Source organism: Zonotrichia albicollis, chromosome 6 (genome assembly GCF_047830755.1).
Source record: "Zonotrichia albicollis isolate bZonAlb1 chromosome 6, bZonAlb1.hap1, whole genome shotgun sequence".
NCBI lineage: Eukaryota > Metazoa > Chordata > Aves > Passeriformes > Passerellidae > Zonotrichia > Zonotrichia albicollis.
The window spans coordinates 25,234,064-25,260,165 of NC_133824.1; the positions used below are offsets into that span (position 1 = coordinate 25,234,064).

The 26,102-nt window shown below is 37.5% G+C and overlaps 1 long non-coding RNA gene across 2 annotated transcripts in view; it reads left to right on the top strand.

Moving 5' to 3' along the window:
* The window catches only part of LOC113459238 (uncharacterized), a 189,283-nt gene that overhangs the window by 111,703 nt on the left and 51,478 nt on the right, over positions 1-26,102 (top strand). For both annotated transcript variants that reach the window (XR_012580800.1, XR_012580801.1), the window contains 3 exons: positions 15,150-15,237; positions 21,008-21,053; positions 22,119-22,410. This is a non-coding gene — a long non-coding RNA (uncharacterized LOC113459238). The remainder of the gene's footprint in view (positions 1-15,149; positions 15,238-21,007; positions 21,054-22,118; positions 22,411-26,102) is intronic.

A 26,102-nucleotide genomic window follows, 5' to 3' on the forward strand; every position in this document is an offset into this window, starting at 1 on the left:
TAGGTCTTCACATATTTTGGTCTATCTAATGTCTGCCAAAAAATGATTACACATGGTCCTTGGCTGGGGTGAGGCAGTGACATCTCATGTAGAGGAGCCTTAGAGGTTGCAATATGGTATACTGCCTTGATACAGGGACTCAAACTTCAGCAGTTAAGAATAGCAGAATTTTTTCTTCAGAAATGGAAATTCAAAGGAAACTGCTTTTCTCAGCAGCCATGAGTGTTAAAGGTGCAGAGAGGGGAGATAAGGTATTATATAAGAAATCCCAGGACTCAAGACATTTCCAAATTAAAAAAAAAAAGGAAAAAAGAAAGAAAGAAAGATAAATATCTGTCTTTTTCACCCCAAATCTTCAGGTTTAGCTTTAAAAGCACTCCATCAGAGAAATTCAGCATTTTACTGCAAGACAAGATTTTGCACAGAAATCTATGATGATAAAAAAACCAGTTTAGACATGTGAATATTAAGAAACCTCCAGCCTCTAGTCAATTCAAATATTCAAAATAGTTAGTTCAGGGATGAAACAATGCAGGGCATTTTTATGGTTTTAGCCTATAAATTGTGAGATTCATCTTCACATAGTAGCATATTGATGATCTGTATTCTAAAAGCCTAGATGCTCTCTCTTTCTGGACAAAATTTGAGTTCACACCTTGGGCAACGTTGTCTTGTGAGTTTAATTTTCATATTGTATGTACTCTTAAATGTACATACATTTCTGGCTGGAGAAGTAGGGAAAACAATAAATTTCAATGCAAAACTTATTACAGTTCCAGCATAAAATACCTGGTCATGCCAAGAACCAGAAACTTATATATTCAAGTAACTCTGGGGAAGTAATTTTCCCTGTTTCTGCTGCTGGTGCTCATTGAGCAGATCTAAAAAGTCCATACGTTACTATGCCAAAAGACTGCTGGCAGACATTTTTTTTTACATGAAACAGGCAGTCTGTAATTAAAAACTTGTAGATGGCTGAACTCAGTGAGTTATGAATGCTCTGGGACATATAAAAAATCCCTAGAGCAAGATTTGATTCCATCATTTGGGGCAACAAAGCAAATGAGTTCTAAGCACAATTTAATGAAGTCTGCAAGACAACATAGTTATACTTTTCTTGCATTTAAATGCTCTTATGAGAACACTGCACTTACACAATGTCTTTTAAAAGGTGGGGAAATGAGCAAGAAAGGAAAATTCTTCATGTTTTAGTCAAAACATAACAGTTAATGCTCCTAAAAGGACAGTTCAGACTAAAGGACAAGTGTGAAATCTGTAGAAAATACCATAAATTCTTCTGGAGACAAGCTCTGATTATTTCTGCCTTCCCTCCTGCCTCTGAATAATACCATCCCTCATTTCCACAGATCCTGAGAGACCATTTAATTCCTACTCTTTAGCTCTGCCAGTACTGGTGCAACTTATATTAGTAGGTCTATGGTAAGGTTGACCAGCTGCTGACTTTTTGATTGCGATTTTGTCTTGTGGACCATAGATGCTTTGCAGCAACAGATGAAAGTCACAGGGAATTTTTGCACTGTTTGGCTGAGAAGAAGAGTCAAGATTTTGTGGGTTCTGTGCCACACTAATTGAGCTAGGTTGCTTTGGGATCTTCACATCGTGAGGATCTATCAGTGCTGGTCCAGGATATAGATCCTGATCAGTTCTTGGCATGTTTAGCACAGGTGCAAGTCTCCCATCCTGATTCCAGTTTCCGAGCAGCTTTCCATTAGCTCAAAATCTGATGAGATATTTATTGAATAGGTATAAATATACATATAATGCCTTTGACACTCCCTGGGAAGGCAGCATGACTCCAGTTCATGTGTGAGCAAACTTAAAATGGTTTGGGAAATGTGGAATATTTGGATTTGATTTAAAAAAATATATTTTGACATTTCTGAACTGATTTTTTTTCCTAAACATATTGGTCTCTGAAAATGCCAATTTGGGATGAAAATAGTTTGGAAAATATCAGCCTTTTCCCCTAGGAAGGAAATTTCATCTGTCAACTCACTGTATCATCCAAAACAAGTCAAGGGCAGAAATAAGCAGAAAACACATGTCCTAAATAGGTACCTTTCTGTCTATTGCTGAGCCCAAGGAGTTTAGCTCAAATAGGAACCATTTGGCATGGCTGCTTGCCTTTTTTTTAATGGCCTAATTTTGCAGCAGTAGCCATGACTATCATAACAATGAAAACAAAGAAAAACATGGAATTGGACTCAGACTTAGCAAATTCTGTCTGCCCGTTAGGGGAAAGTCCAACCAAAACCTTCACTCCCAAACACACGCTAAATTTCCAGGAGGTTGGCCTAGGGCTTCATAGCTTCTAGCTCAATTTCATATCTGCTACCAGTAATTGTATCAGATCTGTTTATGAAAAACAAACTGCAGGCTTCTATATTTTTCTAGCAGATTTATAATCTACATCACCTTGAAGTTATTCAGTTACAAAGGAAGAGAAAGAAAGTGTCTGTAAGCCAAATTCTTTGTCCTCATAATTTTGGCAGCAGCAGGAGCTTCTAAATTAGCTTTTGTAGTTAACCCCAACAGGTCATGCTGCTCTGGTTTCTGACTTCCTTTCACTTTGTGTGACCATTGACAGTTGTTCATTCAGGAGGAAACCTGCTTTATCCTTTCAACCTACTGGAAGCAGGCTCTGCTGAGTGCTTCCCTCCTATTCCTAATGCCAGGGCCTGCACAATACCCTGCATCAGTTTCACTGTCAGCAGCTCTCATCAGTAGTTGCAACAGAAGACTTTTCCTCAGACATATATAGATACTTACAGTTCTTGTTTATTAATGCAGTCAGAGAAATAAAAATGTATTGTTCACCATCCTGGCTGATCTTTCCTTAAGGAAACACTTTTTCTGCCTATCAGTTAAAAAAAACAACTATGAAAGAATGCACAAAAAAGAGTAGGCATGATACAACCATTTATGGGTCTCTGAGAATAAATATGTTAATATTGGCTTGCCTGCTTAATAAAGGCTCAGGCTTTGGTCTTGGACACACAGCTTTGTAATTTCCCACTATTGCACTATTGCAGCTGATGATGAAAGGCAACAGACCCTCTACATGGAAAGGTGTCTGCCCTTCCTTCCTTCCTTCCTTCCTTCCTTCCTTCCTGCCTTCCTGCCTTCCTGCCTTCCTGCCTTCCTGCCTTCCTTCCTTCCTGATGTTTTGCAAGATAGTTTTGTAGTTACCTGTACAGCTGTTGGATGAATCTTTTCAATTCCACATATTGGGCCTCTTTGCCTTCTTCTCCTACTTGAAAAAAGTATTTTTAATAAGTCTTCCTTGTTTACAGCACAGTTAGCATTTGAATGGAGAAATACTTTAGGCAGAAAATGACTGCTGACAATTATTATTTTCTTTAAAAAAAAAGTTTCTTTCTTGGCAGAAACATCTGTGAGAAATGGGATCCTCACAAACATTTGGGAAAAACTCTACTGCCAGCTGCACACATCAAATTATTTTTCCCTTCAAAACTAATAACTAAATATGAAGATGTAGAAACCAAAAGATTGAACTGCAAACCTTACTCATGTTCTCACCATGCTGGAAGTGAGTGCCACAGCACTGCCAAAGTACGGGAAAGCTGGAGGTGCTCTGCTGGCCAGGTAGCAGAGATGTCATAGCCTGGCACTGCTGGGCTGCTCCTATCTGCAGAAAGCTGAAGGAGAAAGTTTATTACACATGGGAAGAGTGATGCTGCAGATGACACATCTCAGTCAGATTTGAGACTGTTCATAATTCAGAGTAAAATGGAGGATAATATACAACATAGAGCTGAATGTACTGAGTTCTTTAAAGAACGTTTCTGGACATAGTGCTTGATATTAGTTTCATGCATTCTGTGCATGAACTTTTATTTTTTTTTTTTGAAGCTTGAAACTGGTGAACTGTGCATGAGGGAGAGAGATGATGGACACAACCACAACATATCCTTTTCCTTCTCAAGTCGCTTCTTTCCAGTATAAAAAGCATACAAAAAAACCTAAAAGGAACTGCAAGTGTTTGCAGTGCCAGGAATGAAAAGATTTTTCTTTCAGTTAATTTTCTGTGCAGAATTTGAAGGAAAAGATGGAAATAATTTTTGTGGAGGAAAGGCAAGCTCTTTTCATCTCCTCTGAGAACTAAAGAAAAATTGAGCTTTAACTTCTAGCTTGGAAATATCTCTTCTGTGAGCAATCTGATAAAATTTTAAGGGACAAATTTGAGCTGTGATGGATGACTTGTGGTTGTGACTTTTCAGCAGAGAGGAGGAAAGGACATTTATCATTTCAGACTCATGGAAAAACCTCATAAAATAAGGACTAGAGTGGTAAACATGAACATGAAATTACTCAGGTTATTTCAAATGCAATGCAAAGCCTAAAAATGTGACCAGTAACAACCAGGCAGAAAAACTCTAAATTTAAGTAGTCATGAGAAGCTGGCCTGTTATAAATGGCTTTAGGAATATGTGGGGGGAAAGTACATTCGAATTTTGAACCCAAGTCCTAAATAAATTCTTGATACACTCATTGGGTTACATATTTCTGTTGCTATTTTTATAAATTTCCTTCCCAGAAGAGTCTGTTCTGGACAGGATGTCTGACCTCCTGCATAGCTCAGGCCACACAGTTTCACCCAGCCATTTCTGCATTAAGCCCCAAAACCTGCATTGAATCAGAGCCTGTGTTTCACAAGGGCAGGACTTCTTGCACAGAAGACTCCACCTGATGGTTAAAACTGTGGCCAGTTGTTTTTGCTGTTAAGAGCTTCTGCCCTGTTTCTGAGAGGAACCTTGCTTCAGCTGGCCTTTATATTCCTTGAAATACTAAATTTAAAAGCTCTTAAGTCTCAGTTAGTCATTAGGGATGACTGGTACTCCACAATCCATTAATTGAATGTAAATGCCAGTGAGGATAGGTTAAGGCATGAGAAACATCCCCTCTTCACACAGTTGTCCATTGTTTGGCATTCTGTCATATCAGGTTCAACAGTAATCTGCAGAAGATGAAGGTTTTAGGAATGAAAATGGCGTGTACAGAAATCTCTTCTCTACTTTTATGTGACCTTCATGATAATCAGAAATGTTTCTGGAACAAGAAAGTAATTTCTATATACTTTGTAGGAAACATAGGTGATCATGCTTATTTATAATCAATTATTGCAACTATTTAGAATCAATAAGGAGATTTTTTTTTTCAAAAACTTTACTATGCACCTATCTACATACAAGTAATTAAAAAACCTGTCTTATAAGGACCAGTGGGAGAAGGAAATATGTGTCAAGGTCTAAACACCTTGTGTTCAGACTTGTTTAAAAAATTAGTGGCTACCCTGCATTTTGCATTGATTTGAACTCACACTTATTTTACACAACTCCTAAGTTACCCTTTGATCTGCCAAACTGAGGAACAGACTGATGTAAGATTGCAGTCAGGTGGATTTGAATTTTTTCTTTTTGTTCAAGCTTCCTTATTTTTAACTTTCCAAAGCTGAAAATAAATAATTTCATATGAGCTAAGATTTTTAAAAATTAAATTTACATCAATCTTGGGAGTAAATCTACTTTAAAAATACAGTTCTAGTTTTGGCTACACATCTCAAGGTTTTCCTATTACATTTTTTTCCCTCCAAGAAATACTACAGTTCTCCTGTTTGAATTGCAACTCTTGCAAAAGAAGTATGCCTATTTCTTTTCTCCAAAATCCTATTAGAAAGACAGCTCACGTCTAACAGGAGTATTTTCATCTTGCTCTGTAAAAATATCTGGCATTAGTATGGAATAATATATCATGAGCTTATTAGTGTGCCTGCCTCAGGCCCTGCAGACACTGCAGCCTGGAAAGACACCTGAAATGACATGCAGCCATGTTTCCTTACAAATTTGTACACAACCACAAAAGAAGCCAAAAGAAAAGTATAGGAATAAGCTCCTGCAGATGGATAGATGTAAAAATTAAAAACAGGATCTTAAGAACAGGCACTCAGGTGAGTATGTGGTTTTTTTGGTCATTGATAGCAAGCCTCATGTGGATCCATGAATCAGGTCCTGTGAAACCACTCCCACTATGCAAAATCCTTTGAAGTTCTTCTCATCACACAGGAGGATTTCTGCTCTATGGATTTCATTGTTGAATGGTACCTCCTGCAGGAACTTTTCATTGTTCACCCCTCAGCACCCCCTGCAAGACCTTCCCATCAGCATGTTACCTATTGTCAGCTTTCCCATAGAATGCAATGGGGGATGGGGAGAAAGCCATTTGCTGCCAAAAGTAATCTGCCCTAGTTTTGCACCAGTAACACTCTTCTGAACTGTGGGCAAATTGCTTATATGGAGGATATAGGAGAACAGAATTAAATCAGATTGATATGGTGGCAAAATATTTCACATCAGTTTTTTAGTTGTTTAAAGTCTCATGTGTTATCATCTTCCTATTTTACTGATTTAAAAACTGTTTTAAATTTTCAGATGGCTGGAGACCCCGGAATTGTAAGGTCATGGATTTTTCTTCCTTTATGTTTTGATAGAGTTGCTACAGATAAAAACATACAGGAAAAGAACAGTAACCAATTTCTCATGCCAAGTTTACAGATCCGTTATTGATTATGCTCACAAATAGGGATGGAGTATTACCATGTTTGTTATTGTGTCAGCTCTGCTTGCCCGAGATTGTCACCGATTCTCTCTGCTACCTATGCCATTTCTCTGACACAGTGAAATTCTCTGAAACCTTCTGTGGAATATTCACAGGAATGCCCATCAACCAAATGTGCCAGGAGTGTATAGAAAATCAAAATGCGTTAAAGCTTCAAAGAAACTCCTCTGGCTGAACCAGAAAATACACACAGGAAATATATGTGTTAGCTCTACAGCAGTTTAGAAGCATCCATGACATAGCAACAGATTGCAAACAGCAGAGCGGTTATACTGAGTAATGGAAGGCAAGACAGCACTGATGGCATTTTTTGTCAGGCCAAAGTTGTCACAAAAATGATTGACGTTGAAAGTGGGATCTCATGAAATAGGACATTTGATGAAATTTTATTTAATCAAAAGTACTTCAAAATGCTCAAATAGCAAGTTATAGTTTCTGGCTACAGAGAACATTTTTAGTTTTAATGTCATCTGAGGTCTCAATAAAAAATAGACTTACCAGGACATTAGCTAATTTACAATAATTCCTAACATTTTTCCATAAGGAAGGTTCAAGTTTTTAGAACAGTATGTAATTCAAAAGCAATTGTTGGATGTTCTGCTGGGTTTGACTTAATCTCTGATGGATGTTCTATATTTCTGATGTGAATCCAAGGGGTTTTTTTATCCCGATTTCACTCTTAGATATCCACATTATTGACCTTAGATAAGGGAGCACTTCAGTGAAAAGGCCTTTCTCCTTCAATATCTTGGTGGATGTTTTGTTACACACATTTGTGCTGGACATTATAGAGAATCATGCGTAGCTATACCTAGATAAAAGAAAATAAAATATAGTAAATGAAAACATTATTTCATTTGTCTCTCCCTATTTAAAATACTAATTTTACTGCTGCTCTTCCTAGGGGCTCCTGATCTTAGTCATTGGCCCACTATGCTAAATAATAATAAACATAAAGCAAGCAGAAGATCTCTGCCTCAGAATTTAGAGCTGGGACAAGTTCAGGAACAGACAAAAAAATGGCATTTTTTGTGTATGGCTAAATAGACAAATTAATCTATTATTATACCCTTGTGCATATAGATTTTTCTGATTTTTAATTTAAATTAATGTTCTTAAAAACTTTGTGATGGAAAAAAGCTCAATGTTTTAAAGCCTTATTTTGTCAAAGGCATCTGGACTATTTCTGGGTATTTTACTTGGAAAACTTGTATCTATTTCTCATAGCTTTTTTTATATATACCTTATTGCTATGTTTCTGGCTTACTTCTCGTCAAACCTAACAGACTCTCTTTATGACCCATTCATAAGGAACACAGAAAAAGAAATAGGCCAGGTTAATGATATACTTTTATGGGTAATTTACAAATTTTTGTATGCTATGTAAACCCCTTGATTCTCCTTTTGCTAATATGTGAATGCAGCTGGATGCTTCTACATATAAACAATGGCTTGAGGCAAATAGTGCCAGGACATGTTTTGAGAAAAATTAGTATTTGTAGCATGTCTTCCAATTTGACAAGGCTTGGTCCATGCTGGAACACTTTATTTTCTTTACTTGACATTTTGACTGGAATCACATAAGCAGCAAACCATTCTAGTAACATTCAGTATAATACTATACTTACACACTGTTGGTCCTGCATATGCCATGTATGCAAGATAATTCAAGAGGTCCCAAGGGCCTCCTGATAATGTAAAAGAGGAGTGGCAATTTATGTATATACGCTAGCTTGAATGCAAATACTCGTTGTTACTGAGAAAAACAAAGAACAGTTAAATCCCTGGAAGAAGACCAAGGAAATGGTAGAAGACCAAGGTCTTCAGCACAAATACTATCTGTGAAAACTAGGGAAAGAGCATAAATAGCAAGGTAAGTCCTATACAAACAAAATACGACTGAAAACAACACTCAGAGGTGGAGATAGCAAAACGTGAAAGAGAGGCAGGAAGGAAGTATTTTATTATTTGAGTCCTTCCTTATTCAGAGTGGCATAAATCCACTTTCAGAGTGGGCAGGACTTTTGGGAGGGAATGAAGGAAATGGGTAGTCAGTACTTGTTGAAGAAAAGGGTGTCTACACATTTATAACTAGCTGCCAAAAATGCTCTGTTGATAAAGAGCTTTTCATGCACATTTGATACTTCTATCCTCCAAAGAAAATTTACCAGTGACTCTGAATGGGAATGTTCACTTTTCTAAGCCAAAAGAAGTAATAAAAATATGTTTATGACTAGTTAGGAATTTAGTGAAAACTGTAGAATTTCATAGACATGTGAGATGAAGGTGTAAAATCAATGCTTATTTTTTTCTGATGCCATTTAAATCAGACTTACAAAGGTAGAGCATTTTGAAGAACGTATAAGTTGTTAAATAACACAAGTTATTTAACAGACAGTTTGCTGAGAGAAAATAAACTTTATTGCAGATCCAGAATATTTCTGTCAAAAGCTTAGAAAAAATAAGAAAATGCTCAAAATTCTGGGATAAGTTCCACCTTATTTAAAGAAATTCCACTCTATTTTATTTTTAAAGGACCAAAACTAAATGAAACAAAAATAAAAACAGAGAAGGGAAAAAGGCATCCACCCTGCCTTGGTGACGTAGGTACCAAACTAAAGCTCTGGATTCATGTGATTGCCTCATTGGGACTCTATGACATGAGACCTCAGCACGTTCTGGTCCTGGTTTGTGCGTGGGGGTGGGGAACACCCTGTTCACATAGGAGTGTTTTTGTCCATATAAGTCTGGAAATTCCGGCGTGTGCTGACACAAGCTGGCTTCTGCAGGGGTTCAGCTCAGTGTTCAGCACAGAGCTGGGATGGACACAGCCGCCAAAGCTTGGCCAGGAACCTCCCCCGAGGAATGTCAGGAATGCCCTCAGCATTTATTCAGCAGGAAGCTATTGGCTAAAGTCACACGTCAGCAATTGCATAAGTTTCTTTAACAAAGCAATCTGGGTTTCTTCAGAACAGAGATTGGCTTCTCAGTTAGGGGGGTAGATGATAAATTGTTTCAGTTATATTAAATCCTCTAAATAAGAGATCAGGTTTTGCATATCTATTTCTGTTTGCTTTTTGCATATAAACTAGTGCTGTCTTTTGACCCCACTGTAGCTGATATGTGTTGCTGAAATAATTTTGATATATTTGAATCTAGCAACAGTCATGATTTCTTCTTAGAGTTATCTAGGTGATCAGAATGATAAGCAATGATTGGTTTAAAGAGCAAAATTTTACTGGTGTGCTGTTAAAACAGTCAAGGTAATAAAGTATGCATGTAAACGCCCAGTGACAGACAGTCAATAGTGAAGAAGGACTACAAATTTGCTTCTGAGACCCAGTTACAATCCGTTCAGAATGTGGACATGGTTTGACAGTGAGAAAAGAAACATAAACATTTAACTTTGGAGTTTGTTCGGGTTTTTTAAATAAATACCTATACTGGTAAATGGGTAGATTAAGTTAACAAGACATGTAAAATTTTGAGGCTGCTCTTAAGCAGCTATATTAGGAAAATGGTCCAATAAATGCAAATAAATTTTCAAGGTCTTACAAAAGTGGCTTCCACCAGCTTATTCAGGCCTTGTTACTGTTGATGCTGTACACTTGAGCCCAAAGAAACCAGTGTATTAACTTCCATGTGTTAATCACGTGTGTAAATCTAAATAATCTTTGAAATTTTTGGAAGATTTGACACCTTTCAAGAACAAGCATTTGCAGCAGCTGGTGTACCACCTGGGACACAGAGAGCTATTGGCAAACCCAAGTTTTTCTGTCCTTTTCAGCAATGGTATGATCCACAGAGACATTTTATGGATCAAGATCATACTCAAAAGCAGTGGTTAGTGAGCCAGACACACGCATTACTCCTTTCTCATCTCATGGGGCATGGACTTCTAGCATATTGTTCCTTACCATGATGGGAGGTTTGTATTCAGTCTTCATGGTTTTTGTTTTATAGTAAGTAGATTCCTAAGTTCCTAAGTCTGAAAAGATCAGATTCACTATTAAAAAACATAGTACTCCATCATCATCTCTGCATGAATTCATCTTTAATTATGAATTTGACAACCAGTATATATGCATAGGATAGCAGAGCAGAGCCATACACACTGAAGTGGGTTCCCACGACAGCTGCCTGTTGAAGAGTAGGATGACTTTGTTTCTTTACTCTGCAACTTCTAAGTTTGTGTCAAGTTCAAGTGTTCCCTCCATTGCTTTTGAATTACACACACACAGACACACAGACATAGACACACACAAAACACCCCAAAAAACCCCACCCCAAAACAAAAATAATAACAATAACAAAAACCAAAACAAAAAAATACCCACTGAACCAAACCAAAAAAACAAAACGAAACCAAACAAAAAAACAACCCTCACAAACAAACAAAAAACCAAACACAAAAAGAGCCCACATTTGCCTAGTGAATGTTCAAATACAGCAAATCTTATTATGGTTGAGAAATAATAGTTTAATTGGGATAGCAGTTTTCTTCAAGTCTTAACAAAATGTATTACTTAGGGAAGAAATTGGCAGTACAGATGTACTCATGGAAATCCTACACACCTTTATGTACATTTATTTCCTATGCTTATACATAGATGTATGTTAGTGACTGTATACATGTGGGTTTTGCTTTTCTGTGTATAGGGTATAGCTGAAAGGAGATATGACATTTTAGATGCTTTTACTTTGCCACAGAATCAGTACACAGTATTCTCTGCTTATACAAACTATGACCCAATACCTGACCTAGGGTTAAAACTTCAATGAATGTTCAGATATGCAGATATTAGCTTTTTTTTTTTTACCTGGTCAGGTATGTTGTCAGTTCCTCATAATTTGACTGGAAGCCAGACATATTCCACATTGGACAAAGGATGTCTATGTGTCCAAACACAAATAAAAAAATCCATTGGGGTTTTGGTCAACAGCAATGTATTAAAATATAATATACATAAACACATAAAACATCTCTATGACTGTAGAGATTATAGTTCCTATTTCGGCTTTGTCCATATTTTGAGGAAAATTATTCTTACTCCTGGGATTAAAGTATGCATTTCACACTCATTTTCATCAGGCTGGATTTTTATACACAATTTCTAGTTACGCTGGGTTTCCTCTAAGAAGGTAGGACAGTAGGTCACGAATGGCCTGAGTTTCACTAACCTGACAACTTAAGCAATCAAATACTCCTCTATTGTTAAATTCTGTTTAGATTGACAGACCAAAAAGAGTCATTAGGGAGGTGATATTTTTTTATTTACTTAATTATGAGAATAGAAGCCAGGTTAGGTCATCTCTGCCGTCTCTCTTTTCATTGGTAGAAATTCATGTAGTTTATAATTTCTTAATAGAATGGCAAAGAGTTAACACATACTCCTTTATAGCAGAAGAGTCTCACGTGTTTTCTCTGTTTTAGAAACTCACAGAAATATTACCACTAGCATATAATTAAAAAGACTGATACATCCTTAGGGTGTAGCCTCTGCCATAATCTTTTACAAAATAACAGCACAAATCCCGATTAAACACTTTTCATTAATTTTCTTTTCATAGTCTCCATTTTTAGAGTAGGAAAAAAGAATGTAAGGTAATTATTTGAAAAGATAAAATACTGCATGCTGTTTTGCAGAAACTGCATGGTAACTCTAATAGAACATCTTAATTCTGTAGGAAACCAAAGTAACTGAGTAATAAATTGTGTCATCTCTGTCTCTCAATTTATCTCTTGATAGATTTCAAAGATCTCACTAGACACTATTTTTATTGAATAAAGTGAAATCACCATGAGAAGTGCTGCTTCATTTTGTATTTTCTTGTGACAGCAAGATTGTTCCATATTCTTAGTATAATTGAGACAGCAAACAAGTGGCATTACAGGAACAATAACACTGGAAATTGTTCTAGGTTTGAAAGTAGTTCCAAAGGGTTTCTTAAAGGTGGAACTACACACACCATAAGTACTCAGGCATGTAACTGTAAGATGAACAGAGAGACATATAGTCTCTCTGAATATATGAATATATAGTCTGGAAAAGAAGTCTGGAATTCATCTAGCCCATTGTACTCAGAGCAGGCCCACTGTAGAATAGATTTTGGCAGCATCATCTTTAAATCTAAAGAGAACTGACATGTCAGATCAGTTCTATTGAGAGTATTAAAGAGTAAATTATTTTCCCATAGTCAGCTGATCCAGGGAACATGAGAACATTACTGAAGTGTTACAATACTAATGAGGAGTAAAACAACTGAGAAATTGCTACTATTGTCATGTTGCTTCTGAGCTACAGTATAGTAAATAGATAAAAAATTACCTTGTGCCCAGAAGTATTATCCAAGCCAACAGTAAAAAAAAAACATAGAAGCTATTACTGTTTGTTAAGAAACAAAACATAAGTATCCCCATGTACCAGATGAAGTATTTTTTGACTTGTTCAACAGAACATGCATTAAAATAGCTATCCATTCTACAGTATAGAAGCTGAGAGCTTCTGAGATACTTCAATCCATTCTCCAGATGAGAGAACTAAAATAATTTCTGATTAGAGGTAGGACCTTTTCCATTGTTTTGGAATGTTTGAGATACACTATTAATGGGAGAAATCCAGATGATCTTAGAAAATGGCATGGAATAGTAGTTTGTTATAGGCTTTTTATAGATTTGGCTGCTTCTCTTCATGTTGTAAAAAGACAAAAACAAAAATGTCTGGAACACAGATCAGTAAAATGGCTGTTAGTTCTAACTGGTCATTGGGTACAAAAATACGAGAAGATAATAAAAACTATAAAACATCTGCTCTTATATGAGATCGTACTCCAGATATTGTCAGAGTGGACCAGAGTTGAAAGTTAGTCCAACTTTTTGCTTCTACTTGATCAAAAGCTAAAATGAATAGAATTGAAAGGATTAAGGTAATTCAATAAACTTTTGTCTTGACTTTTCCATACATTTGTCCTTTATGTCTTGGAAATGTAAGTGACCTTGCTATAAATATATGGTAACGAGCATCTTATAAAAAATCTATATACATACCTCTGGTTTCTATATGATAGTGGCATTTACATAACCTCCAGTGCATTGCTCAATGGAGGCTAACAATGATATGGAAATAAGGACTATAAAAATGGTGTCTTTGAGATATAAACTTTAATGAATACATATTTTTAAAATTCACTCCTTTATTCTGTGTAGATTTCAAATAGCTGCTGGTCCCATTCATGACTAAAATTTGCTTCATACTGAAATACATATACTCCTAGAAATGCATGGGTCAGAAGGGATCTTAAAGATCATCTAGTTCCCAGCCCCTTCCACTAGACCATGCTGCCCTGTCCAACCTGCCCTCAAACACTGCCAGGGATGGAACATCCACAATGTCTCTGGGTGCCTGTATCTCACCACCCTGACAATAAGGAATTTCTGTCTAGTATCCAATCTAAACCCACCCTCCTTCAGTTTAAAACCATAACCCCTTGTCCTATGCATACAGGCCAATGTAAAAAGTCCCACTCCAGATTTCTTGTATCATTTTTCAGGTATTGGAAGTAAGGTGTCAGCAGTAAGGTTTCCCCTCAACCTCCCTTTCTCCAGGCTGGATGAACCCATGTCTCTCAGCCTGTTTTTATATGAGAGGTCTTTCAGTACACACCATCTTCATGACCCTTCTCTGGACATGCTCCAGCAAATCTGTGTTGTCCTTATGTTAAGAGCCCCAGCGTGAGACACACTACTTCAGGTTGAGTCTAATGAGAGCAGCTGAATGGGAAAATCATCTCCCTCGACCTGCTGGCTACACTTCTTTTGATGCAGCCCAGAATGTGGTTGTCTCTTCAGGCTGCAAATGGGCACTGCCAGGTCATTCTGAGCTTCTTGTCACTCAATGCCCCCAAGTGCTTCTCCTCAAGGCTGCTTTCAACCCATTCTCCACCCAGCCTGTACCTGTGTTTGGGATTGCCCTGACCCAGCAGGACCTTGCACTTGACCCTGTTGATCTTCACAAGGTTCACACAGACCCACCTCTCCAGCCTGTCAAGATCCCTTTTGATGGCATCCCTTCCCTCCAGCGTGTCGGCTGCACCACACAGCTCAGTGTCACCAGCACACTTGCTGAGGCTGCTCTCAGTCCCACTGTCCATGTCACCAACAGAGATGTTAAACAGTGCCAGCCCCAGTGCCTACCCCTGAGGAACATGAACTAACTCCTCACTGGTCTCCATTTGGATTTAGAGCCACTTACCACTACATTTTATGAAAATCCAAGAAGCTCAAGGCTTTTAGTTCAGTCTGTCTTAATTGGTATTATTTTAATTATGGGAAAGTATGCACAGCAAAAATATCTTCTATTCTAGTGCCTGCAGGTTACATTGAGGTGGGATGTTGTCTCCTGTTGAACCAAGATTTCCTCTCTTTCTCCTCCTATGTTTTTTCAGGGAATTATGTACCGTTTAAATGCTGCTTATCTAACTTATTTTTGCAGTACCTTTGTCCTACTGGAAGGTTAAAGTTGGAGAAGGAAATACTTGCTCCCAAGAAGCAGAAACTGAACTCTCCCAAAAGTTTGTAATGTAAGATATTATTATCTCTCTTTTACTGTGGTTTGTTGAAGCTTGTTTTCTTTCATGTTTTGTAATAAACTGTGGCATTTAACAATGTCTTCAATAACCTAACTAAATTTTTTTCTTCTTTAGATGCCAATGATTCATTTTTTCTGTGTATTCAAAGAATTTGTTTTTTCCACTATCAAAACTACAGTTTCACACAAAACCAATTCCTAGTTAAACCCTCCTTTTACTCTAGCATTTATTCAATGAGCAGTTGTTTATTGTTTTGCAAGCAACAAAGTGAACTTGTTTATCAAATAATAGATATATTTAGATATCTTTCATAAAACTTCATCCCTTTTGTTTGGTTAATAAGGAGAAGAAAGTCCCTTAAATACAAAAGCAGTTTCTTGGATGATGTGTTGCTTGTTTTTTAAAATAGGTTGGCAAAATGAGACAGACATGTCAGGATACTGTAGTTACACCAGTCAAGGCCATTCTATGCCCTAATTTTCCCTGTAGAGAGCATAATCCTCTGGGTTAATTCAAGGCAGGAATAGCTCTGATGAACATTTCCAGGTCACATATATCAGATGTTTGTGCCTAAACGATCAAGCATTGCCACTTGTGCATGTCTGATATTCAAGCTTGGTGTAATTTTTCATGTTAAGCAGGTGGTATGTTCTGGGAAAACAAAACATCATGTTTCTTCAGTGCATCCTGACCTTTTCAGCCACCCTTTCTTTGGAAGATCTGACACAGACTAACAGCGCCTGCCCCATCTGACATGACAGCATCAGTGCCTCTTTCAGAAGGGGTTTCTTCACAGTAAATGTGTTTCTGTTTGTTCCAGTAAATCTGGTAATGCCAGAAATGAATCTTTTCCAGTCTGGTTTCCTAGATGCATGACTGCGGAGGGAGGAATTTAAACAGAAACCAGAGCTGCTGACTATTCATCAAGGAAATATTTTATATACACAGTTAGGATTCCTTTACCAAGCTTGTACATTAGTATATTCAATTTATTTTATGTAGAGCTTGCTTCCCAAATATTGTTCAGTCCGATGTCTGGACAAGGACTTCCCCTGCCCTTGTTTTTCATCAAGCAATGGAGTAAAAACTTCTCATCTCTCATATTAACTAACTGCTTCCTATATGGTGGAGCTGCAAAACTTACATATCATCACCCTTTATTTCCTACAAGTTACAAGAAATTTTATTTATATTAAAATTTGATGACTTGAAGAAGTAGGAAAACATATTGTTTACTAACAGTGTTTGAAAGTTTTTTTCAGTCCTTAAAAAACAAATAAGGTTCTCATACATGCTCTGTGGCAACTCATAAAAAGAATGTGCAAAATGCAGTGAAAGCAAAGCCTGGATGAGGTCCTGACATGTTGGATACTATGTCTTTAGCCAGACAAAACTTTCATTGGCTTTCATGCACTAGAAAGAACATGTATGGTGCCAGTTTATCATCTCAGCTGCACCAGTCCACAGTCCTGAAATTACACTTCTTTCAGCTGCAACTCGAATTAGAACTGATTTCAAGTAGCAAGGACATGTATTACAGGCTTGTGGTTCAAAATATTTCAGTAAGACTACTTTAAAGCATTGAGATTTTGATCCAAAAGATGTAGAAAGCAAAAGAGTTAATATATTTTACACTTATTTTCATCAAGTTCAGTGACAAGTAAAATCTGAGCTCATCTGCCAAGCAGACAGCTCAGCTCTGTAATGATGGAAGATGGAACCTGTTCATTTCCTTGCATTCCTCATTATGGCCAACAGTTCATTTTCTAAAAATATGACCGTGGAAAAAGTTAGAAATGTTTCAATTGATTCAGTTCTCATTTATAAGTCAGGAATTTACTCCACAGCTATAAACAAAGTCTCAGAATTTTGCAATCGCGTAAATCAGACTATAACTTGTACTCTACATTTATGTTTTCCTGAATAGTCTTATATTACTTTAAATGTATAAATTCATCAGTACTCAGATTTTGCATTGCTTTGCATGACTTTATATCTAAAATCTACAGCAAGGAATTTATCAGGGGAGCAAAAGTCAATATCAAAATTCAAATCATTAAAACTGAAAGGATCTTCTGCAGCTTCATTTAGTTTCTGTGACTTATATCCTAAAAAAAAAAAAATAAAAAAAATAGTAGCTGCAAATAATATATTACAACAAAGCCTAATAACTTTGCCTCTCATTCAATCTCAGTTTAGTTGTTTTGCTTGGAGTCTCAGTACATGAAATTTTATCTATAAATCAAACTCTTGGAAATAAACTTGCTGAAATCACAATCAGAGTCAAATATTTATGTGATGATTTTTGTGAGAAGTTCAGTAAATATGTTGTCATCAGTTAAAGTCTCAAGAAAACATCTTGGGGTTTTTTTTCTCTTCAGCTTGGAAAAATATGATTCAGTCATGGACAAGAAAATTATGCTTGAAAAAACAGCTTCCTAGCAGGTCTGCACAGGAGCACCTTCACTGTGCTGCCCAGTTTTAAAAAAATTCATAGTGTGCTCGTATTTCTTTGACACGTCTCACAGTTGATACTTGGATAGTCTTTTAAAGACTCCATCTGTCTTCCTTCCCCATACTGATCCCATTTGTTTCTCTTCATCCCTCTCTCCTCCCCGCTTCCCTATATTTTGTGAAATTTAAGCTTGATTGTTTCTTGCTTTTCATCTTAATCATGCTGTCTTCTCCCAGCCACAAACATTCAGATTCCATTTCCATACCCTTTTTTATTGCCTTCTTCTCACATTACTTGACTTCACACTTTTCCTTTCACTTCCTGCCTTGTTCACCATTCCCGTTCTCATTTCCATACAGTCTTAGCACCTCTCCTAATTTGCAGCTCCCTTGTTTGGCCTAGGAGGGCTTCTGCACTCATGTCCTTTGCCTTGGATCACATCTTGCTTGTTTAGGTACTGATACTTTGTGCCAACAGCCATTGTCCTGATACTGGCTGATGGAACCCCTTCAGTTCTCCAGTAGTCTCTCTCTTCCCTTGACTTCTGAGGTCTTTGGGTCCTTGTTTTCTACTTCCATATATTGACTAGCAATTGACCATTGTTCCCAGGGAGTACTGCAGCATAGGTAAACCCATGGCTAAATAAATAAATGGGTACAGAAACCAGGATCTTCATGAGAACCTTTCCTAAGTCTGAGTGTACCTCACTTGGGATGGTTAGGTTCGCACACCGGCTATTAGTTTGGTAAGGTCTAAAGAGATTTTAAAGATTCTTTGAAATAAAGGGTGCTGTGTAAATCTAGATTAATACATTTTTCCTGCAGGTAATATTTATGTTAATTTTGCCATTTTTCAGGTTTCCAGGGAAAGAACAGCTACTGGCTTAGTGTTTAACTCTGCATATTTACATAACGCTTTTCCACGTTACTCCTCATTCTGAAGAAATAAAGCATGCTTGTTTAAAAAAAAAATTATAAGGCACATTCCTGTAAATTTTCATTTTTAACCTTTTCCATGCTTTCTATTTATATTACACAAATACAAAGGTAAAAGCTCAGCAAATCTATGCAACTGCAGTAAAAGCAACTGCAACTTATTTATTCTGCTTATGTTCTCATTGGCTGTTTCAGAAACTCACTTCTTTGAGAGTGAGAAAGTTTTTAAATTCCAGTGTAAATTCATGCTTTATTCTTCATGTTCTACGTCTCTTTCCTCTGCACAGATGATTATTCTGGCTGTGTTTCAAGAAAAGAACTGTCCATCTTCTCTACTTCTGTTTATCTAGATTTGATAAACTGTGTAATTTTGTTACAGTTACCTAAGTTTCCACAGACATGGGAGAGCTGAGCTGTTCACATTTTTTCATTTTGAGTATGTATTCCAGGCTGTGTGGAAAAAAAAATTAATACATTCCCTTGAAAGTGCCCTTCTTAATACATCCTACATTTGCCTAGGTGTTTGACTTTTTTCCTGGAGATTTAGTTGTTTTGTTTAACCAACTTGATTGACTCTTGAAATGGGACAACTGGATAGAGGAGAGCAGTGAATGTTGTCTACCTGGACTTCAGCAAGTCTTTCAACACGCTCCTGTGATATCCTCACAGGCAAGCTCAGGAGCTGTGGGCTGGATGAGTAGACTGTGATGTATTTTGAGAACTGGCTGAATGACAGAGCTCAGAGGGTTGTGATCAGTGGCACAGGGTCTAGTTAGAGGTTTGCCACAGGTGGTGTCTCCCAAGGTTCAATACTGGGCCCAGTATTGTTTATCTTATTCATCAAATACTAGGATGAAGGGCAGATCCCTCCTCAGCAATTTCACTGAGCACACAAAGCTGGGAGCAGTGGCCGATACCCCAGAGGGCTGTGCAGCCCTTCAGAACAGGCTGGAGAGATGGGCAGAGAAGAACTGCCTGAGATTCAACAAAGGCAAGTGCAGGGCCCTGCACCTGGGCAGGAATAACCCCATGGGCCAGCACAGACTGAGGGCTGAGCTGCTGGGGAGCAGCTCTGTGGAGAAGGACTGGGGGTCCTGGTGGACAGCAAACTGTCCCTGAGCCAGCAGTGTGTCCTGGTGGGCAAGAAGGACCATGGGATCCTGGGCTGCATTAGGGAGAGCATGGCCAACACGTCAAAGGTGGGGATCCTGCCCCTCTGCTCAGCCCTGGAGAGCCTCACCTGGAGGGCTGTGTCCAGTTCTGGGCTCAGTACAAGAAAGACAGGGAGTTACTGGAGATGGTCCAATGAAGGTCTGTGCTGATGATTAGGGCACTGAAGCATCTTTCTCATATGGAAAGTGTGAGTCCTCCTTCTTTGCCCTTCTTGAAAACTGGGAAAATGCTCGAAAGTCATTGAGAGAGGCTTGGTGATGACATCAGCCAGCTCCTCAAGGATCCTCAGATCAGGCTCCATAGATTTTTAGGGATCCAGCTGGAGCAGCAGATCACACACAAGTTCAGGGTCAGCCCTTTAAAATGCTCTTTAAAAAATTGTAAGAACTAATGTGTCAATAATGCCTGGAATTGTATGGATTTTTAACATATAAAAGAGAAACCAACTGCACCTGTCTGAAAAGCCTAAAGGAATCACTTAAGATTTAGAATAGACTTAAAATAGCCTTATTCTGTGCTTTTTTCCATAAAGAATGAAAAGTAGTTTGCAACATATCAGGTAACTCCCCAGTCTTCTGTGATTTAGAATGCTATTCCATTCTAAGTATTCATAGACATAAATGATGATGATAATATTAATATTATTATTAATAATAATCGTAATAAGGAGGAGGAGAAGAAGAAGAAGAAGAAGAAGAAGAAGAAGAAGAAGAAGAAGAAGAAAAAGAAGAAGAAGAGGACTTCCAGTACACATCTGTTGTGTTTCAGACTTGAAGTCAGAACAACAAAGACATCAGCGCAGCTGTAAGGGTCACTTGCATAGCAGGCTGAGTCAATAAACAGGAATATTTAATCATGAGTAGAAGTTGTGAGTGACAAACAGGACAAGCTGTATAAGGAAAAAGAATCCCTACATTACAGGAGGTGGTATAAAAGTACATTCTGAGAATTTTCTGATTCCCCTGTGAAAGAGTCACTAAACTTTTTATCTGGGAAGGTTGAGTCATCCTGTTCTAAGTGAACTAAAGTTTGTTTTGGAGAAATTTGTGCCTGGTATTGTTTGTCTTTTCATTTTTCATATCATGATTTTCCATTTGGGTTGATGATAGAGCTGACAATTTGGAGATAGTTAGGGAATAAATGTATAGCACTTGCAATTTGAGCAGAGGAAATAAAAATAAACACTTTGTTATTGCAGGTTTCTGATCTTAATACTACAACAGAAAAGTTCAAAAGCTGATTAGGTAAGATCCAGATGACTAGTACTACTAGAAGGTAAGCCTTATTAGGTCCATGCCTAAAAACAAAAATTCTATTAAAGACTACGTATTTTTTAAGAATTAATCAGATTTAGAATTTGTTTACATTTCATAGTTCATGAAACTAAAATAACCACATGCAAGATACTCAGGTACTAAGAACAAACAAAAACAATGGTACTATAGAAAAGGAGAAAAAGGCCTAATGCAACCTCTTAGCAATTGTTAGGAATTTGAACTTCAGTTTCCAGCTTCAGAAGCTCACATATATTCCAGTAATTGCCATTAAAATCATTTACTGCTCCACTAACCAATATTGTCTAAGACATCCCTTAGAACAACTGTTTAAATCAGTATTGATAAAAAATCCTTGCACAATAAAAATTGGTCTTTTCCTAAAATTTTACCTTGAGTTTGGCCTTAAACAAAGCTCCTCTACTGTATCAGTAGAACACAGGACATGGATGAAACCCATGTCAGAGAAGCAATCAGCTGAAAAAAGTAAGAAAGAGGCAGACATAGATTCCCTCCCAGCATTTAGGCATAGCCTCACAGTTATTTTGGTATATCAGTATGGTGTATTGAAGGATGTTGTGCAGCTAGGCTCAAATATAATCCCTTGACCTTGTACTGGTAGGGGGAAAGATTTCACTGTTATTGCCTTGTGCTTTTCTTGCTAGAGGCAGAAAAGATTTCTGAGGTTTTTCTGATCCCACTTTTCACTTGGACCACATTAACTTTAAAACAAATAAAAATAAACAAATAAACCAGAAAGTTTGTTTTGTACTAAAAAAAACAGAATCTATCATAAATTTTATTATCAAATTATAGTGAAAATTCTCTAAGCATTATTGCCACATTTTTACAGGCATGTAGAGGAAGAATCCCCGGTGTTTTGGTTCCAAATGCTCCAGCCTTAGAGGATGTTAAAAATTAAATAGAATAGATGTTGGAAATGCCCAAGGCATAAAACCCTAGCATAGCTTTTTCAAAAATAATTTCTAATCTAGTTTGGTTTGTTGGTTTTGTTTCTTTTTTATACCTTATCAGAACATGCATCAAACTTCTTGGTATTCACACAGAACAGGAAGTTTATAAGCTTATGTGTTCAAGGCCAGGTTGGACGGGGCTCTGAGCAAGGTGTCCATGCCCATGACAGAAGGATGGGATTAGAATTCTCAAGTGTCCTTTCCAACCCAAACCATTCTATGAAGCCTAGAGGAGGACAAAAAGAAATACACACCTTTCTGCTTTTCACTGGTTGGAATCAAATACCTTGGGACCAGACCCATGGAATTATCACAATGGAATTCAATATGAAAGGAAAAGAAACCTTATTCAGGTAAGGTTTATTATTCTGTTTCTTTACATCTTTGATAGTTGAAGCAAGCATTTCAAAGATATAGAAAAGGAAGACTCTCCAAAGTAGATAAGTCCCTTTGGAAAAAGCAAGCATGCAGCTAAACAAATGTAATGAATCTTGTTTCTTGCCATATAAAAACCTTAAAGCTTATGCTACCTAGCAGCCTACTTCTGGAATATAAGATATCAATGTCAGCTAACACAGCAGGCTGGAGAAGTAAATTCTGTGATGTCAAAGATACAGCACTTTTTATAACTGAAGTAAATAAAATTAATTTTAAGGCCAAAAATTATTTAGCAGTTGTGCAAAATTCATAGTACTAATTATTGTTTCAGCAGAGTGGTTGGGGGGTCCAAGCAATGCTTTGGCAAAGATCCTGCATGGAGGGATCACTGCCAACAGCAGCTGTGCAGTGACAAGTCTGGAATGTCCTCTGAGTAAGGCTGGCTGCAAATCTCTAAGGGCTCTGAGAGGGGGAGGTTCTTTAATATCTTGAGAAATATGAAAGCTCCATTCAATAATTAAAAAAAAAATCATTAGTCATAAAAGAAGGAAACATGAAAATAACCTTGTTACAATGTCGCTGTTTATTCACCCTGGAAAAACATATTTCATGTGTGTTCAGTACGCTTCCTCTAAGCTTCGCTTTTTCTGATGAGTAGCTTTATGAGGTTAGGGTTCACATAGCAGATCAAAGTTTAGTAAGTTTGACTGCATTCAGGATTTCAACATTCCTATAATGAAATATAGCTTCATATTCCTACACACCATAATACAGTATTCCAACTTCCTTATTGGCCAGAATTAGGGTTTTCCATATATTTCAGAAGTGTTACTGTGCTATGTGAACACCCAATTCTGCTCTCTAGGCTCAATACAAGGGGTCACTGATTGAGCAATGAGGTTAATTACTGTAACATCTGTATCAGTCTACTTCTCAGATACATAAAAACAACTTTTGTACTAATGTCCTGCTTTGCTGTTTTGAAATCTAGTAATAGAAAATTCCTTAAGTTGTCTTCATACAAAATCTTAAATCTACACCACAAAAACCTTTAGAAGAAAAATGACACAGAATAAAGGATAATATATTTACCTGGGTCTTCCATAAACTCTTATTTTAACTGTATCATTTAAGTAACAAAACATAATTCCTGTTAATGAACTGGAACTACTTTAAGATGCAGTGGTGTTCAAATGCAAACCAGATATATTCAGGAACAAAGGCCCCATTTAGAAACTGAAGTTCAGCTGTCTTAAGTTTGAAACTTCAAGTATTTAGTGCAGAGTGATCTTCATTCTATAGGTTTCAATGAATTGTTAAAAAAAAAAATTAAGGCATTTTCTCCTACATTTGATTGAGTGATTTTTAATAAAATTCTTCTACAAAATGATGCCCTACAAGACTACATGTATCAGTTTAAGCATTTGCAAATGGCATCAGCTATGTCTTGACAACACATTCACAACCAGCCTAAGAACAGACCCCTCCATCGCAAGACAGTGGTCACACACCAAGGCTACCAGCTCCAGCTCTTCTCTCCAAAGTTCACACTGACAGCCACTAAAAAAGTGAGATGTGGCTTAGGTCTAGATTAAACATTAGGAAAAACTTCTTTACTGTGTGGGTGGTGAGACACTAGCGCAGGTTACACAGTGAAGTTGTGGTAACACCTCCTGTCCCTGGAGGTCAGATGGAGCTCTGAGCAGCCTGGTCTAGTAGAAGGTGTCCCTGTCCACAGCAGCTGGAACTGAATGATGTTTAAGGTCCCTTCCAATCCAAACCATCCTATGATTTTATGAATTCTCTTTTAAAACTGCAACACAGTTTGTTTGCAAGTAATTTTTTTTTAGCTCAGATGTATTTGCATATAGAGTATTACAGAAGTCTGAAATCCATTACTTCATTGAAAAGAATTGCAATCTTTCTGCTCGCCTCCTGCTGAGATTATTCATGTTTGCACTAATGCCGCATTTTAAAACTTTAAATGCAAGAAAATTCTAAGTTACAATATTAATTATTATCTAATATCTAGTGTCATCCTTGTTTATTCTTTCTAGCATCAGGGAGTTCTACAGGACCTTAACATCTAATAGACAATGAAACAGTGTATATTCAAGAGGTTGACCTTCAATTATATTGACCACAACCTCACCAGAATTGCCAGGTTTTCAGCACTAACATCTTCATGCAGGTGCTACAAGTGAGAAGTATGTGATCATAGTTTCAGCTTTGCAGAGAGAACTAATTGACTTTCACACAGGATTTAGATTACTGCGAAATCTGACTTTGTTCCACTTGGTAACAAAAGTCAAACATTCCATAATTATCTGTGAAAGGCAGTGAAGCTTCAGCATGGGAGCAGGTCAGCCCCTGGGCTTCCCCAAAAAATTAGTAGTGTGAGTGCTGTTTTCTTAAGACAGGTTAGGAAAGGGATTGCCTTGAAGGCTGCCCCTGATGGACCTGTCCCAGAGCTGCCTACTTCAGCTGCTGGAGCCCCAGACCCATTCCAGCTGTGCAGCTTCCAGGCTTCTAAGGGACCCAGAGGAAAATACCAGTGTCGCAGAAACAGATTTCAATCTGCCTGAGCCAACAAATTCCTACCAGAAAATGTTTAGTCAGAACTTTTCCAGTCTCTTCCATTTGTAATTAAAGGCTTATGTTTTACTATAAAAGTGATTATTTTGCTGTGCGCAGCATGTGTCTGGGTACCAGTGCGGTCATTTGGATATTAGGAGAGGTGGGATCCCAACTTTGAACCATAAAATACCAAAGAAATTTCCTCTTGCTTTAGAATTCCTTCCCATAACTGAAATGAAGCTCAACATTGCTTATAATATCTTCAACACTGGCACAGGATTCTGAGAGGGAAACACATCAGAAAAGGTGCCAGTCTGTGGCAGGAGCAGTAATGGCCTGGACCAGGCCAGGCAGGGAGCACCTGAACCCTGGTCATACAGAGGACTTTGTGTAATATATGGCATGAATTTCTCTCTTGTACTGATGAAGGAGAACTGTTCCAAAAATAATGAAATACAGGTAATGAAAGGTAATTCTCTTACCTTTGAACATGCCACTTTTTTGTTATGCCATATGCCACTTTATTGTTATGTAAGAGTGATGGTTATGAAAATGTGAATATGCTTTTCCTCCTCACAACTAGAAAATTGGCATGGCCCAATAGGATGCAGATGTAAAACATGCAAGCCAGATATGGCTTTAAAACCATACAGTGTCACAGACATTTTTTCATAGAAATCCTTTCTTTGGGATTTGTTTATCTTCTGGGATGCCGAGGCCCCAGAAAGAGAATGTAAGCAATAATTATCAGCTGATGTGGAATGTAACAGGTGCATCTGTGATTGGTCTTCTGTGAGTGTTTGGATTTGCTGACCACTCACGGGAGAGTTTGTCCTTGCTTTCTGCCGGTCACAGAACTTTGTTATTCATTCTTTCCTATTCTATTCTTAGCCTAGCAGCTTCTGCAAGTTTTCACTCTATTCCTTTTAGTATAGTCATAATGTATTATATATCATATATTAATAAATCCAGCCTTCTGATCATGAACCAAGATTCTCATCTATCTCTCTCACCCTGAGGAACCTCACAAGTCACTGCAATACATACAGTTCCTTCCATGTTCTTTTTAACCTGTAAAATGCACAGAGAA